We start from the raw sequence: 17,670 nt of genomic DNA on the forward strand, positions 1-17,670 counted from the left end.
AAAGTGAGAAACACCTGTTTTCTACATTGTGTCTGTTTAAAACCATATCTCTTTAAACCAAACCAAGAGTTTGTCCTTTGCACTGATATTCTGATTCATTTCGATTTCAAAGAAAAAAAAAACACTTTCTTCCAAAGCATCATAAAATTGTCCCTTCTTCCAGACTCTACTTCTCTCTTGTAGTAGTACAGCAGACCTTTCCAGGTGAGCAGATCACAGAGTCCGAAATGAGCTTCCTCCATCCAGCAAAGTACCTGAACATGACTCTGTCATCATAAAAGCACCCCTGTAGTAAAGCAATTAAATCCGAAATCAAGAGGGCAATTGCCTACTGAAGTTCAAGAAGTCATCAATTTTAACCTAGCAACACATTAAAGGCTGCATCTATACAAGTACGATTCTAGAAATGCTCACCAGATTACGTTTTAAGAAGGAACTGCGGCTCAGGTTCCGCCGAGATCTAAACTCGGATGGCAGGATTCAGAGTCCAGAGTTTGGACGGGTGGCGCACAGAGGGTCCATATACTGTAGATCCCTCAGTGATCTTCCGCGTGTTCAAACCGCCAGCGTGTGACTCCCCTGTCCCCGTGACCTCATTGCTCTGCTCTCGCCTGTGTGCAGCCGAGCCCGACTCACGGTAAAGTGGAAAAAAAATGCCCTCAACGTGTGATTTACTCTGGAGCGAAGACAGATGTCACCTTCTTATCATTGAACAGGATGTATGTGATGTGGCGACTAGGTTCAATTTTTTATCCTCTTTAAAAGATTAAGGACTGGGTGAGCCTGATTTACCACCCTTTCAGCTAAGAACCCGACGTGCAGACCGTTTAAGCTGCGTAGACTCGGTCGTTTAACTCCTCCATTAGCAGGGTTAAGGTTAAAGAAAAAACATTGCTGACTTCTTTTTTGTTTTCCAGCCGCGAGCGCTGATTAGCAAGGTTTGCATTTCATGTTTTGCAAGTTGCATTCTAAGAAAAACAAGTCGTTCAAGACAGGAAATGAATACTTGCATTTAATTAAGTCTAGCCGTAGGCGGTTGTCCATAATGACCAGTCCTGTTCGAGAAGACAGAACAAAAAAAGGAACCGCTGGGATTCGGACCCGGGATCTCCTGTTTACTAGGCAGGCGCTTTAACCAACTAAGCCACAGCGCGCCACGAGCTCTGTCCTTTTGCAGCCACTTGGACACACAACTCAGACACATCTGCATTCGCTGTGCGCTCCGCCTGCTCGCTGAGCAAGTTGCCACCTTTACATACAATAGCAACATCGACACCAAGAGAAAGGATGACAAATGGCTTTTAACTGGAACTTTTCATGTCCAAGGAGCTCAATGTGCTTTCCGTGTACAACAGGGCCACTGAACTCCACACCGGCCACTGAAGCACAGCAGTGGCTTGCTGGCTTGACATCTCCCAAGGAAGATGTTGAAATTGCATGTGGAACAGGAAAATGACCCTCGAGTACGAGGGAAAAAAAAGAAAAAGAAAATCTGGAGCGCGCCAACTCATGTCCGGACAGCCTGGTTTGAACAAAGTGTTCAAGTAGCATGGGAATGCGACCCCTAATCCTAGCTGGAGTTTGAGCGTCTGGTTCAGAGTTTGCTCAAGAGTTTACCTTTCACAGATGCGCAAAGATGAATGTTGAGGGTGCACGCTTCAAGGCGCCTTACAGTGCAGGGAGTGATTAGAGACGATTCGTGACGTGTGCTCGTTCCCATATACCGTACGCTCCGGGTTGCAGTGCTAGGATGACGTCCAATACCGCTTCGGCACGTAACGGCATTATATTCAAGTGCAGGACGTGAGGGTTTTATTTTGTTCGTTTTGTTCTGCTCTGCTTTGCTTTGTTTTGCTTTCCATGGCGTTCGTAAGAGCGTCAATAAAAAGGCGATTCCTGCGTCTAACACGAATATAAGAGCTATTTCAAGTGCGGCTTCTAAAATGCTTGTAGACATTTGTCTGTTGTTGATTGTTTTTTTGTGTCTAACAAAGTGCCATTTTCCTGTCCGGACGGGGAGACTTTATCATTCCCACATGAAGCAACCCTTAAGTCCTCTGAGGCGTGTCTGTCTGCAAGGTTTGTATTTTGGAAAGGTTTTTTTTTTTTAACGGAGAACGACTTTGAAAAAGATTTCCGCCGGCGTCTCGCGATCCGTGTGTGATTGTAGCAAGAACATGGTGCGGCTTCTTAAATGCTTGTGGACATTTGTCTGTTGTTGATTGTTTCTTTGTGTCTAACAAAGTGCCATTTTCCTGTCCGGACGGGGAGGCTTTATCATTCCCACATGAAGCCACCCTTAAGTCCTCTGAGGCGTGTCTGTCTGCATGGCTTGTATTTTGGAAAGGTTTTTTTTTTAATGGAGACTGACTTTGAAAAATGTTTCCGCCGACGCCTCGCGATCCATGTGAGATTGTAGCAAGAACGCAGCAACAGCGGTGCTCGCTGTAGTTGTGGCCGAGTGGTTAAGGCGATGGACTAGAAATCCATTGGGGTCTCCCCGCGCAGGTTCGAATCCTGCCGACTACGGTGTTCTCCTCACATCGTTGTGTGCTGGCGCAAGCACGGAAAAGTGCCTTTCTTCTTTTCCTGGTGGTTTTAAAACGCGAGATCGCTTGTACCCGCTGCCTTGGAAAGAAATGTCTACATGTTTACTTGCACATTGTCTATTGTTTGTACATTGTCTTGATGCACTGTTTGCACTTTGTCTTGTTTTTTACACTTGTTTTACAATCGAGAGACCTTCTGTAAGTAAGAATTCCATTGTACCAGTACCGGTTACATATGGCAATAAAGTTCAAGTTCAAATGCTTCAGCGTCCGCAAATGGCATTTTGCAGCTGGAAGCAGATGGCGACGCTTTTTGCGGTCGCGTGTCTTGTGCCCCATTTCCGGCCTTTAACATCGAATCAATAAAGCTGTTAGAACCGACACCATAGGTGCTTTTCTTACAACTTTTGATCTGACTCAGTTTCGGAATGCAATTCCTGAACACTGCGAGAGACAACCTACAGATGCAGCCATTCAAAATGAGCGGTAAAAACCCGTAGTACAGTAACCAACCCGCAGGGCACCGTAGGGCACCGCGGTAAGTGATTGGCTGGTCAAAATGACCGACAGGGTCACTCGTGGTGCCTTTACTGTGCACCTTTACTAATGTCTTTACTGTGAACATTTCAATCCGCTTAGTTTTGAATATTTATATGGAATTTTACCACTAAAGGGAAATTTTAGTAGCTGAGCATAAAAAGAAGAGGAGCATAACGCATCTGAAGGTCATAAACGATATTAATTTAGGAACATAAACATTACTGTATGTACATAAACTGTACTGTGTATGGCTGGTCTTGATAGTTTAAAGAAAAAATACACACCAGTCTTCCATTTCTCCCTAAACATTTTAAGCATGAAAGTTTTATGAAACAGTACCCAAATATGTGATTGCTGTATAGAATGAATTTTAATTTTTAAAAATTATTTAACATGAAAATTAAGCTGTTTACATCTTCCGCCTGAGAACAGTCACCCGTTGCTACCCAGCGCAGAAACACAGCCACTAACTAGCAAAGAGAGGACATTAGCTAGCCAATATGATAAAGAAATAAATGATTATTTTATTTCTTTTGCACATTTATTTGAACATTTCCATCGATTGTACAAGCACTTGGAAACTGTCCAATCCCTAGTTCATCAAGCATTTACCGGTCTGGTGCCGGTCTGTGTCTTCTAGGATATAATGCCAGCGAACTCTTGTTTTTATGTCCACTATAACTACGCTGGGCAAACGTTCCGAGGTCAAATTCTTCCAGCACGGGGGTACCTTTAAAGCGGAGACGACGGCACCGAAATTTTTTGGCGCGCCTTCTCTTTAAAGCCCTGGCCAAATATGAAGACAGTACGTACAGTTATAATTCAAACGGAATTAAAAACTACACATCCCAGTTACCATGGTGGTGCTTGTGATCATTGCGTTTAACCAACGAAACAGGGCGAAAAATCAGTCACATGACTTTGGGGCAGAGTTTCGAAAGCTTAACCTATCAGCAACAAAGCGAAATTTACACGATAGGCTACCTCAATCTGTCAGTTACACGACTGTGTATGTCGCTTAAGCCACTCCTATTTGGCATTTTAGTTATGGAGGCGAGAAGACGCCCCCCCCCTCCCCCCTCTGGGTGTCTGATTTGCCGCCATCTTTAACTGTTCGGTGTCTGAATCGGAGTAGCTACGCGTACGAAATAAAGTTAATCCTAGCTACAAAACATATATTTTTGTGGTAAGAGGGCGCAAAACATCAGTATTTACTGCTATTAATTACTGTACGATTTATAGTTGAAATCTGAGCCTAGATATAAAGTTAGATATAAAGTTAAAATCTCGACAAAGCAATGTAGGAAATACAGAGAAAATAAATCCTTTCTGACATCTAAAATCAGTTTCGATCGAGGTCTCTAAAACGAACAAGAAAAAGAGGATTTTCGGAGGGCAATTACGCTGTGTTTATATAGAATAACTGATTTATGAGCAATCTAATTTCTTGTTCGTTTAAAACAGTGAAATGTCAGCTGCAAAAGATCGCACCAGAAACAGCACTCTCTCTGCCTGTCATAGACGTTCAGGAAAGGCTGAATGAAGTCATGTCAAGTACAATAATTCGGTGATCAATAATAACAGTTGTAGGACAGTATATAAGGAGGATAAGGATTTTGAAGTTGACTCGAAATCTGATAGGTAACCAGTGCAAGGACTTGAAAACAGGTGTAATGCATCCCTGATAGGATTCTTGCCGTCATATTCTGAACATATTGAAGATTGCTCAGTGTGGATTTAATTTCCCCAGTGAACAGGATGTGCATTTATTAATTCTAGAAAAAAAGCCTTTCTTGATTTCTCTAGTTCCCTTTAAAATAAACTATTATTCCACAATGCAGAGTATTACATGCCCAGTATTTACACATGATATTTGTGATTTAAAGAAATTAACACAAGCAGCTTTTGGAGATTTAAGTGTTGGCTGAGTTATTGCAGGATAAAAGACTAGAGATGTTGGCAAGAAGAAGATAATTTGGGGAAAGCTGAGGAATACACTTATAACAAGAACACTTCCTAATGGGGTTAGGCATACTTTTGATGAAGATGATGAAGTTAACAGACTATATGTTTACATAGATACTGAAATAAGGATTGTATTTTAGATTATGTGTAGTTGCTGGCATTGAACTGTGTGTTGGATGTACATGAATTGAAGGAATGGGCAAACATAGCTGATGCGGATCCACAGAGCCAGCATATTAAGATGTTTATAATTAGAGGCAATTTGTTTAAATAACTAGGTATGGATACTGATGTGCAAGAGAGGTGGAAAGGTGGAAAGGTTTCCTTAAGCCAGCACTATAAAATATTTTATTCTCAGTGAGATGCTGCCATTTCATCGTGGGTTTCTAACACTGTGTATAGTTCCATCCACACAGTGCCTTTACTTCCATCCATTTCTAATCTCTTTATCCAGTACAGAGGATTTGGAGCCTATCCCAGTAAGCAAAGGACACAAGGCAGAATACACCCTGGACATAGCGCCAGTCCATCACAGGACAGACAGACACAAACACACACACGCCAGGGCCAGTTTTCCCATAAACCAATTAACTTACCAGTATGTTTTGGAGTGCGAGAGGGAGTCATATCACACATATGGAGAAAAACCATCTAACCCAGAGAGAACATGTAAACCCCTCACACACAGGATGGCAGGAATTGAACCTAGGACCCCAGTGCTGTGTTGTAACAGAAGAAATAAGGTTCTTGATCCTGAGATGAAGTAAAACAGATGAGTTTATTGCATGCAAGGAACAATAAAGCCGAAGTCTTGTTTCCCGCAAGAAACAACAAAACCGAAGTATTGTTCAACGTACTGTTACAAACTTTTGGGTTATATAGTGTTTTCTTCTCCGTTTCTGACGTCACTCGGTCTGATGGTAAAGAGGGGGGTTCATGGTATTTGGCCAGTTTACGATGTTCTGGGCAAATGGTCAGTTTAACATTACACCCAGGGGGGTTCCTAGCTTGCATCTGCAATCCTTATCAGTTAACCCCCTTTCCTGCCATAAACCCCAGCTTGTGACTTAGAAGTCTAAACCCCCTACAGAAAGGATTAAATTCAAACCCCCGTCTTCACATCTTTCTTCATTCCCCCCTTATAAAATATGGCATACGTCAGTGTAGCCTATTTTTATACATACAATGTCAGGGCAGATCTTTCCTTTCTTGGCGAACAGGTATGTATTGCCATGTCATTGTACGTTCCACGGTTATAGCAAGATGTGATACATGTTTTTGTGAATGTGATGATTACAATTATACATATAAACAATACTACTCCTACAGATACACACTATAAAAAGGTTCCACCCCAGGCCCCAAACACAGACTTTACCCAAGACCCAATTCCCCAATTTTCAGTATAATAGTCCTGATATTTCTGTCCCTCATTGTAAATGTGTTGGGCCAGATCTGAGACGTGCTCAGAATTATCAGGAATATATGTGCAGCATTCAGTGTCAATTACTGCACAAGTTCCTCCTTGGGCCGCCAGTACATAATCTAAAGCTAGTCGGTTCTGCATGGCCACTGTTCTGAGGGCTACCATCTCATCATTAACAGCCTTCAGACTAGATGAGGTAGAATTTGCTAATTCTTCTAAAGTCGAGGCCATTTGAATTAACTCTCGACTCAGAAAGTTCATGCCGGCTTGTGGAAATATTATACCTAAATAATATTCCCAATCAGCCAATTTTCTTTGTGGTCTGTGGTTAGGTCCGAAGGGGCTGTGGATTTGAACACGGATATGAGGAACCACATATCCTAAATAACATGAGCCAGACCACTGGGCTGGCAACCATGGGTAGGCTCGTTTTCCACAAATGAAAGATGTTCCGTTTGGCGCTCCCCATGCCTCTGAAAATAAGAAGCTTATACTGAATTGTGGGGTGTGCCGATCCCATCCTGGAATTTGGAAGGTAGAGGTGGATATATTTGCAGCGATGGTAAGGTTGCAACGACTCCATCCAACCAAGTGCAGACCAATTAGTGTGCTGAAAACATATGTTTCCCTCACGTTCCTTATTGAGAGTCAGGTATGGTGGTGTATGGCTTCTGTTATATTTAGGAGCGTAAGAGCCTGTGAAACTCGTGGGCTCTAAGCCTCGCTCCTGTAGATATTGTAATGTTGTGCAGGTTAAAGTCGTGTTATGGCAACCCCCCATAGTTTGTCATATTAAAATCTCCTAAATTATCCCTCCAAATGATCATGCCTATGACTTCCTCGAGACGCCAAGGAATGGCTCCCATAGGAAGTCCTCCCTGTACATATTTGGGTAATGTGGCACACACCCAGCAGGCACTTTGGTTGGTTTTCTTAGCTGTCAGATAGGAGAGGCCTAAAAAGGAATTAATTCCATGTTCTCCTTTGTGGGAGAGATGATCATTAATTCCTGCGGAACATAGTCCTACAGCAACAATTATTCTTATAAACAGAAATGATTTCTTTCTGAGTCTGTAAATGGGGATGAGGCTCGTCGGCAGTGTGGCGCGTGGATCCAGCGATCTTTTCCTTCCACTCGAACCGCAGACTCGGTTGTCAACAGGATCTGGTAGGGTCCGTCCCACCTGGGCTGGAGAACCTGTGAAGGAAATTTCCTGATCCACACCCACTCTCCTGGGATGAGGTTGTGCCCTCCTTCAGGTGGTGGTCCCCACGCCTCCAGGACCTGCTCGCGGGCTCCTTGGGTGGCCTCTGTCAGCAACTTGCAATAATACAAAGGAATGGTTGATCCATCTGAGGAAACCCCAGTCTCAGCACCTGTAAGAGAACTTGTTTCAAATTATTAAAGGCGGCTTTTGCTGCGGGAACCAAGGCAATCTTGTCCTTGTACTGCACTCCCCCCTTAAGCAGATCTGTTAAGAGTTGTGCTCACCCTGTAAAAAACATTGCACCCAGGCCCTGTTAAAATTTCACAATGCTAGACACAAAAGGGCCTTATCATAACTGCTTCTATTAGACACTCTAAAGCTGAAGCAACTCAGACTTGTGGGTTTCCTCATCAGGGGAAGCACTCAGAATACCATCAACATACTGAGTGATCACAGCCAGTTGAAGCTACGTGATACCCTGTTCTGCATAGTCATTCTTTGTAATGCATAATATTCCAACCCAATAGATCTGGAATAAAACCACCCATTAAAATCTGGTACTCGGCAAGTAAAACGTGCTGTCCCAATACTCCTGTGGCCTCCTGCCATCTTCCCCTATACATTGCTCTATAGTACACTGTTGAACAGAGGAGTGAAACAAGCAGGACAGTAGTGCTCCAGTATCCCCTAACAGAGAAACCAACACTCCATTAACAGTACATTTTTATCCACTGGACTGGGACAGACTTAGGGAGGCTACAAGGGATTTACAGGATCTAATCGTTAGGTAAACAGATTTTCTCACAAGACGTTATTCTCCCCAGTCTCGATTCTAAACCTACAGCGTTTCAGCATGTCTGGTTTCGAGACATTCGAATAAAACCAAATTGTTTCCACTATTGCAACTAATTGTATAAATTACAATTTATAATAATTTATAATAATACAAAAACTGTTTAACTACTTTTACGTCCACCTGTACTGTACTTATACGTTTCAGACGCTCTTATATTTTCCAATCTCCTTAAGTTGATTTTCGTCAAGTCTCTTTAGTTACGTCTCTAGCCAGTCCCGCTGGCTAAACACACTCACACCGTCATTTAGTATACCAAAACTCACAGTTACACACATACATGCCGGCACACAAATTCATAAAACACACATACACATCGAGAATATATTTTTCTCTTCGTAATACAATGTGCTGTATTCTTGTTTTACTTCTACATGAATCCTTTTAATTCCTGAAGCGCACTCCAGGTTCGCTGCATTTCTAATTTCGGGTGCGGTACTTTAGCCCACCGGTCAATATCTTACGGTTTTGGATTTGATCGTATGGGGGAAATCAGGGAAGGTAGGTGCGATTGCAGACCCCCTCGACGGGGTGCGAGACAGTGTTAGAGTGGCGCTGTCATCAACGGCGCCAGCCCCTGCTACATCAAGTCCTTTCCCACTTCGAGTGAGAGTACAGATCTGCGGGCGCCCTCCCTCTAACAGGGGAGACCCTGATCCGTCTTTATCACACTCATACCAAGTGTTATCCCAATCAGACCCCCCTTCTCCATATGGCCACTGAGGGAATTGATCCCAATTATTTTCGTTTCCTGCCTGTTTGTTCCCCTGTGGGAGAGCAGGATATAACTTAGTCGCTGGCTGCAGCACATTAACCAGTGCAGCGTGACCAGAAGTTAATTCCTTCTTTAGTTTCTCATTCTCCTGTACTGCCTCTTTTAGCTTTTTTTTTTATACTCTTTCGTAGCGAGTAAAGTATATTTTCTTCCGGGTTTTTATTTTCCCCGTAAACACACTTTTAAGTCACATCCCAATTTCTTTCTTTTTCGTCATGTATCTGCCACTACTGGTGCCGGCCGTGCACCAGGGTGGGAGCTACATGCTTGTGCTTTTGCCAATCAATACTCATATGCTTTCTTTACAGGCGTCTTCGCCCCAAATTCCCTCTGACAAACTCAGCTTTTTCCATATTTTTCTCCTTCTTTTCCGTCAACTTACACTTTTCCGATATTTAAACGGACCCTTCCACCACTTTCTCAAACCATCAGTTAGCGCACATGTTCGGTCTTAAAGATTTACTTTAAGTCGTGTGTGAGGTAACAGCCATTCAGTAGGGGGATGCTTTCACTTGAAAAACCTGTGCATTCCTGCACTCATTCAGCCAAGGGCGTCTGTTACCTCCAGATCTAAATACCTCTCAGAGACTTTAGAGAGGATTTACACCGCACTGTTCACAGGTAAGAAACGAGACCTCGAAAACCCCCTTTCTTGATCAGTAATTCACCATCCCCAGAACGCCAGCATCGCTGCTTTTGCCCCGGGGTGGACTTACGCACTGAGCTCAATCAGGGCGATTCTCGGGTCTCAACGTCCTTTAAATCCTGCTACTTAATGCTTTGCTCTTTTATTATGAGGTGTGTTTATGTTAGTGTCGTGCGTGTGTATATGTATTTCACAAACAAGGAAAACACCAAAAACATACATGCATATATCTCTTCTACTCCTGTTTCCTTTAAAACAAAAAAACCCACGCCACGCCAGAAACCACGCCACTCCAATCTGTGCACGATCAAGGCGTAGCTAATCTCAGGACCCCGGGCGTAATTAAAGCCCACACCAATCCTGGATTATACGTGCATTTAATGCACCACTCAGCTCCAGAACCCCGGGCGCAATTAAGGCCCACACCGATCCCGAGCCACAGAACTCCGGGTGCAATTAAGACCCACACCAGTCCTGAACTACGTGCATTTAATGCACCACTTGCTCTAGAACCCCGGGCGCAATTAAGGCCCACACCGATTCTGAGCCTCAGAACTCCGGGTGCAATTAAGACCCAAACCAGTTCTGACCTTCAGAACTCCGGGTGCAATTAAGACCCACACCAGTCCTGAACTTCACGGTAAGGGTCCAAAACCCGTTCAAAACTCCACGCGCAATTAAGGCATACACCAGCTTCGAACGCCTGTACACAATACCGCGGAACCCCTGCCAGACCAAATTCTGGGCTTACAGCAACCAACCCATTACATACACCGGTGCCTTCCCCGGGCCAGAGGAATTCAGAAACTCACGTTTACTCCGTCATCTCGGGCGATTCTCGCAGGGAGCAGAGATTTCCCAATCGGTCAGAGAGAGTCGGGACTTTTAAATAAAAGAGGAGTCCTTACCTCTTAGTTATGTGCGCGCTGACCGTCTCTCCTGCCGATGGGAAGTTCTGCGCCTTCTGGAGCATCCGCCGACTACGCCAAATTTGTTGTAACAGAAGAAATAAGGTTCTTGATCCTGAGATGAAGTAAAACAGATGAGTTTATTGCATGCAAGGAACAATAAAGCCGAAGTCTTGTTTCCCGCAAGAAACAACAAAACCGAAGCATTGTTCAACGTACTGTTACAAACTTTTGGGTTATATAGTGTTTTCTTCTCCGTTTCTGACGTCACTCGGTCTGATGGTAAAGAGGGGGGTTCATGGTATTTGGCCAGTTTACGATGTTCTGGGCAAATGGTCAGTTTAACATTACACCCAGGGGGGTTCCTAGCTTGCATCTGCAATCCTTATCAGTTAACCCCCTTTCCTGCCATAAACCCCAGCTTGTGACTTAGAAGTCTAAACCCCCTACAGAAAGGATTAAATTCAAACCCCCGTCTTCACATCTTTCTTCAGCTGCAAGATAGCAATGCTAACCACTTCGCCACCATTATAAATGGATGGATATTGAAGTGGAAATCTAATAAGTAAATTGATTCTTAAAAATGTAGAGAGCTTTGAAAAAAATATATTGGTGCTTTTAGATAATATATTTCAAGGATGTAACTGCTGTGCTACAGTGCGTGCAGAATTTTAGAAAACAGTTCGTCAACAAAGTACACTGTTTAGGTTAGTTTAGAAGACAATGTACCAAAACAATATATGCTGTCTGGGTCATTAGAATTAGCTGAAAGTAACTGATAAGCTTTGAATAACAAATCTAGTTTTTCTTCTCTCGCTCTATGATGTAATCTGTTTTCTCTTAGAGAAAGGGGAAGTTTTAGAAGGGACCAAGTGCTGAACTTTTTTACAGCGCAACGTCTTATAAAAACCCTGTACTGCTTGTAACAAATTGAGTCTCTGGTTGCACTTTGCGAAGTGGCAGCACGGCTCCCAATATTGCAATATTGAAATAAAGACCTTACTCAGGTGAGAACTCTCTTTTGTGGCTTCCTTGATAGTTATATTTCCATGACAATATCTTAGTTATCTTTCTAATTCACAGGTTTGCATGCATGATTTAATTTTGAAAGCCACTGAGACATCAGGTACTACTGTTGTATTTATGAAAAAGAAACAAAACAAAAAACATACTAACAACTGTGCCATCCTACTCCTTAGTTAATACATTTTATTATTCATAAACAGTTAACATTGTTAGCAAAATATTTTGAATTATATTTAACCCTATTTTTTCTTTAGTTTTGTATTTAACTTATTATATGATAGTCAGACTTAATGTATATTTGAACAATGAAAATATATTTTTACAAGATGCGGGGGAAAGTGCAACATCTTATTACAGTGCTAAATTTAATATTATTGATTGCTAATAGTTTATGCTAACACCTAACTTTCTTAATTAGATGTATTTAAAACAGTGAACTAAGTGTAACATACTATTCAGAAATACAATCGAAAATAGTTTTGTGGTGTTTGTATGGATGAAACGTTTCTAAAATGTATAACGTAACAAAATTAAAGACGATTAAAATCTGTAATCTTTCCACTTGTAATGTCATTAGACAGAACAACACGTTTCTGGTTTGTTTTAATTAGTATTAGTTAGTAGTTAGTAGTTTTAATTTAATTAGTATTGCAATTCGCACTGATTCCCTTGCGAAGATATGGACTTAAGAATATTCGTGCCTGGTCAAAAAATGGCATTAAGCACTTAAAATTAATATGGTTAATAATAGTAAACTGTAACATGCTGTAACAAGATCGGTTAAACTGCGAAGAAAATGCTTTCAGAGAAAATGTTTCAGGTGTGAAGAACATAGATCTCCAATGCAATTTCAACCAAACCTGTTCCCACACACCCTGCCCCCACTACCATTAGAATATACACAAAGCACTGAAATCTTTCGAGCTAATGATCAGGTGACCCGAGAGAGAGCGAGAGAAACACCAAGGGGTGCGGAACCAGGGAACTATTTACATGGAAAACGGGCGATCTCCCCAGACTGTCCGCCCGTTTCACTGTTACCTGGATACCTCTTTATTTAGAACTCACTAACACTGATTTTTAGTTTAGAAGGATTCAAGTAGGGTTTTAGATGAAAGGCAGCGACCTTAATCAAGCCCAAATCATAATTGAACCCATTCAGAGCCTACATTACATTTTAGCGTTTCATTCTGAGCAGAAGACCCTCACACCTGAAGAAGGCTTGCGTTTTCTCTCTTCTCTTTTAAGCATGTGTACAATGTGTAATACAATTAGAATGTGTAATTACAATGCGAATCGTATGAGGGTGGGGGGGAGGTGTCTTTCGCTGGAAATCTCGCCTGCTTCTACTTTACGAGCACAACCCCCTCTCTGCCGGAGTGCTGGCTGTGACGAATTAAACCGGTTTCACAGGTTTCAATCACAGACCATGTGACATGGGAGTCAGGAAACTAACACACAGCGCCACCGGATTTGATAACACTATAAAAACGCTATAAAATAATGTGACTAGGCACAGAACAAGTTTACAGCACAGTACAATAATAAATGCTGACCATGACTTTAGAAGCATAAATTGCCTTACACTCAATTTAAACACAAGCTGTCTTTAGCCCTCTAAGCTGGTTCATACAGAAATGTAGAGATCCAGGCTCAGAACACACAGCTTCATTAGCGAATACATATGCAGGACAACTAGAGAAGACGTTTTACAGAGGATGGATTTTTAGAAACATCCCATCAGTGACATCACTGAAGTCAACTCCTAGGTACTGTAACTGTCGTGTGGATAGTTTCACAAGAATCAGACAAAGGTTTAAGCATCGCTTGTTCTAGATAAAACTGCAAAAAAAACAACAACAACCCATAATGTACTTCTTTGCAGCTCTGTTTGCCCAAATCATATATTCACAACGTGAAATCTAGAAAATAATATTACGTAACCAAAATCCGCAATATGGAAACAGAACCTGTGTAATTGTTGATAGATGATGTACTCGTAACATTTTTTCAAGACGAACTACAACATTTAAAAAATGACTTGTATGTACTTGATATCTCTAATCAATCCACGGGTCCCAGCACAAAACGAAACTAAAACGCATACCGTTTCGCGCTTCTTATTAGTTGCTCAAAAGTAATTTGACCGTATGAAATGCATAATATAAACCTAGAAACATATACGTGAGCAGTACTTAAGCACTGTAGTATCGGTGTTAAGACATACCTCTCAAATACTGTAAATCAAGTTAAAAATATCTCAAGACCGATTCTGGTCATAATGAAACCATGTTTCGTGTATGTTTTCTTTAAAGTACCGAGACCAGCCATATACTGTATGTTTATGTTCCAAAATTAATATCGTTTATGGCTTCACACGCGTTGCAGTATGCTCCTATTCTTTTTATGCTCAGCTACTAAGATTTCCCTTCAGTGGTAAAATCAGATATGAATATTCAATACTTAAACGGGCACAGTTAAGACATTAAATATACATATACATACTGTATACAGTACAGTTTTCATACGGTAATATGTTTATGTTCCTAAATCAATCTCTTTTATGAGCATGTGAAAGGCATGGTGAATCGATTCTCAAAAATTACTGTACTTTGCATGATTGGAAACAAATGCGTGATTGCGAAATGCTGTGGTGTTACTTTTACAAAGACGGTCAATGAAAAAAAGAATGTTGACCAGGGCAATACTTTGAGTTTACACTTACAGCTTGTCCAAGGTCATTCATTATTAATACTATTAGTAATATCTTCGTTAAAGACTTTGATGGCCACAGCTCAAACATGAGAGGTTGAGATTTATTAGCTCCACCTTGCGGAAATTCCGGATACTATTATTTTGCTTGTCGTATTATAGGAGAATTTACGGTAACTCGCGGTATTTACCGGTAGCTTGCGGTAGACTGCGTACAGCGTACCGCAAAATAATGCGGTATCGCCCGCGCATTTTGAATGGCTGCATCTGTAGGCTGCCAAAAGTCTCCGAAACCAAATTTTGATAGCAGAAAATTCTCACTCGTCCAGAAGTTCCCTTGGGACCCAACATCCAGCACAGAGTGGTAAAAAAGCGTCTTTTTTGTAGACCCCTGCAGCGTGCATTGGTGGTTCAGTGGTAGAATTTTCGCCTGCCACGCGGGAGGCCCGGGTTTGATTCCTGGCCAATGCAGTGGCTTTTGCAGCGAGCGGCTCCATCATTTGCATCCCCTTTCAGCTCGCAACTGAAAACCCACTGAAGCTTAGAAGCTGTGAGCCAGGTCAGTACCCGGATGAGGATGACCTACAGGGAAAAGCAAAGCTTACAGCTGGAAGCGGTGTTAATGGAGCCAGCGGTGGGACGCTCACCCTGAGGTCTGTGCGGGTCCCAATGCCCCAGTATAGTGACGGAGACGCTGTGTGGTAAAAAGGCGCTGTCTTTTGGATGAGATGTAAAACCGAGGTCATAGCTCTCTGTGGTCATTAAAAGTGACCACCAAAACCTTTGACAAAAGCTCTTGGTAATTGATGGTCTTCAATAATGCTTCTCCTTTAGGTACATTTGAAATCAGCTGAAAAATGCTGTGAAATGGGGGGGGACTTCAGGCCAGTGTAGGATTTGAATTTGAATTTTTGAAGAACCATTAAACAGCACGAGAAAGCCCGTACACTGAATTGCAGGGCTTTCTATTCAAAGAAGGACAAAAGAAACTTCCCTGAATTCCATTTTTTGCAGCACAGAGAGGACAGTGGGAACAAGACCTGTTAGCTCAGTTGGCTTGAGCGTGGTGCTAGTAACGCCAAAGTCACTGGTTCGATCCCTGTTCGGGCCAGGCAGTCTCCTCCTCTCTTGCCAAAACCTGTTGCTTTCTTGCTGTGGTGAGATTGGTGGTAATGCAAAGACGCCACATACTACCGAAAGACGAGAGTGTTGCGGGAGAAGAGAGAAGTGATGGAAGATTGAAGAGTGTCCTAGGTGGAGCCAAGATGAAGTGTCACAATTGCCTAGGGGAGGATTTCAAATGTTTAAGATGGTAAAAATAACCGGAAGTGATCCCCCAGTCCGGCGCAGTCTGACGTACTTCTGTCATATAAAGTAAAACTAGATGTCGAACTGGAGCCTCACCATTTGCATAAGTGAGGCTCCAGTTATACATCTAGTTTCACTTTAAATGACAAAACTGAAGAGACTTAAAAGAGCTGGAGAGGATTTCTTACAACTTTTGAGCCGGCACAGTTTTCGAAAACGTTTTCTTCACGCTGCACTATACAACACAGACAGCCAAGAGTCTCCAAAACAAAACGAATTGACAGATAGGAGAAAAGTCCCACTCGTCCTAAAGTTCCCAAAATCCAGCACTGAGCGTAAACAAAGTGTTCAAGTAGCGTGGGAATGCTACCCCTAATGCTAGCTGGAGTTTGAGCGTCTGGTTCAGAGTTTGCTCAAGAGTTTACCTTTCACAGATGCGCAAAGATGAATGTTGAGGGTGCACGCTTCAAGGCGCCTTACAGTGCAGGGAGTGATTAGAGACGATTCGTGACGTGTGCTCGTTCCCATATACCGTACGCCCCGGGTTGCAGTGCTAGGATGACGTCCAATACCGCTTCGGCACGTAACGGCATTATATTCAAGTGCAGGACATGAGGGTTTTATTTTGTTCGTTTTGTTCTGCTCTGCTTTGCTTTGTTTTGCTTTCCATGGCGTTTGTAAGAGCGTCAATAAAAAGGCGATTCCTGCGTCTAACACGAATGTAAGAGCTATTTCAAGAGCGGCTTCTAAAATGCTTGTAGACATTTGTCTGTTGTTGATTGTTTTTTTGTGTCTAACAAAGTGCCATTTTCCTGTCCGGACGGGGAGACTTTATCATTCCCACATGAAGCAACCCTTAGGTCCTCTGAGGTGTGTCTGTCTGCAAGGCTTGTATTTTGGAAAGGTTTTTTTTTTAATGGAGAACGACTTTGAAAAAGGTTTCCGCCGGCGCCTCGCGATCCATGTGAGATTGTAGCAAGAACGCAGCAATGGCGGCACTTGCTGTAGTCGTGTCCGAGTGGTTAAGGCAATGGACTAGAAATCCATTGGGGTCTCCCCGCGCAAGTTCGAATCCTGCCGACTACGGTGTCCTCCTCACGTCGTTGTGTGCCGGCGCAAGCAAGGAAAAGTGCCTTTTTGCTTTTCCTGGTGGTTTTAAAACGCGAGATCGCTTGTACCCGCTGCCTTGGAAAGAAATGTCTACATGTTTACTTGCACATTGTCTATTGTTTGTTTGTACATTGTCTTGATGCACTGTTTGCACTTTGTCTTGTTTTTTACACTTGTTTTACAATCGAGAGACCTTCTGTAAGTAAGAATTCCATTGTACCAGTACCGGTTACATATGGCAATAAAGTTCAAGTTCAAATGCTTCAGCGTCCGCAAACGGCATTTTGCAGCTGGAAGCAGATGGCGACGCTTTTTGCGGTCGCGTGTCTTGTGCCCCATTTCCGGCCTTTAACATCGAATCAATAAAGCTGTTAGAACCGGCACCATAGGTGCTTTTCTTACAACTTTTGATCTGACTCAGTTTCGGAATGCAATTCCTGAACACTGCGAGAGACAACCTACAGATGCAGCCATTCAAAATGAGCGGTAAAAACCCGTGGTACAGTAACCAACCCGCAGGGCACCGTAGGGCACCGCGGTAAGTGATTGGCTGGCCAAAATGACCGACAGGGGCACTCGTGGTGCATTGGTTGGTAGTGAAAAGATTTAATCATCTAATGTCTTTACTGTGCACATTTCAATCC

The 17,670-nt window shown here is 42.6% G+C and overlaps 1 non-coding gene across 1 annotated transcript; it reads left to right on the top strand.

The window, feature by feature from the left end:
- Positions 1 to 2,447: 2,447 nt before the first annotated feature.
- Positions 2,448 to 2,529, top strand: trnas-aga (transfer RNA serine (anticodon AGA)). The gene has a single exon. It is a non-coding gene; the product is annotated as a tRNA-Ser (tRNA).
- Positions 2,530 to 17,670: the final 15,141 nt, after the last annotated feature.

The sequence above is a fragment of the Atractosteus spatula genome, unplaced genomic scaffold (genome assembly GCF_055471065.1).
Source record: "Atractosteus spatula isolate fAtrSpa1 unplaced genomic scaffold, fAtrSpa1.hap1 Scaffold_81, whole genome shotgun sequence".
Taxonomy (NCBI): Eukaryota; Metazoa; Chordata; class Actinopteri; order Semionotiformes; family Lepisosteidae; genus Atractosteus; species Atractosteus spatula.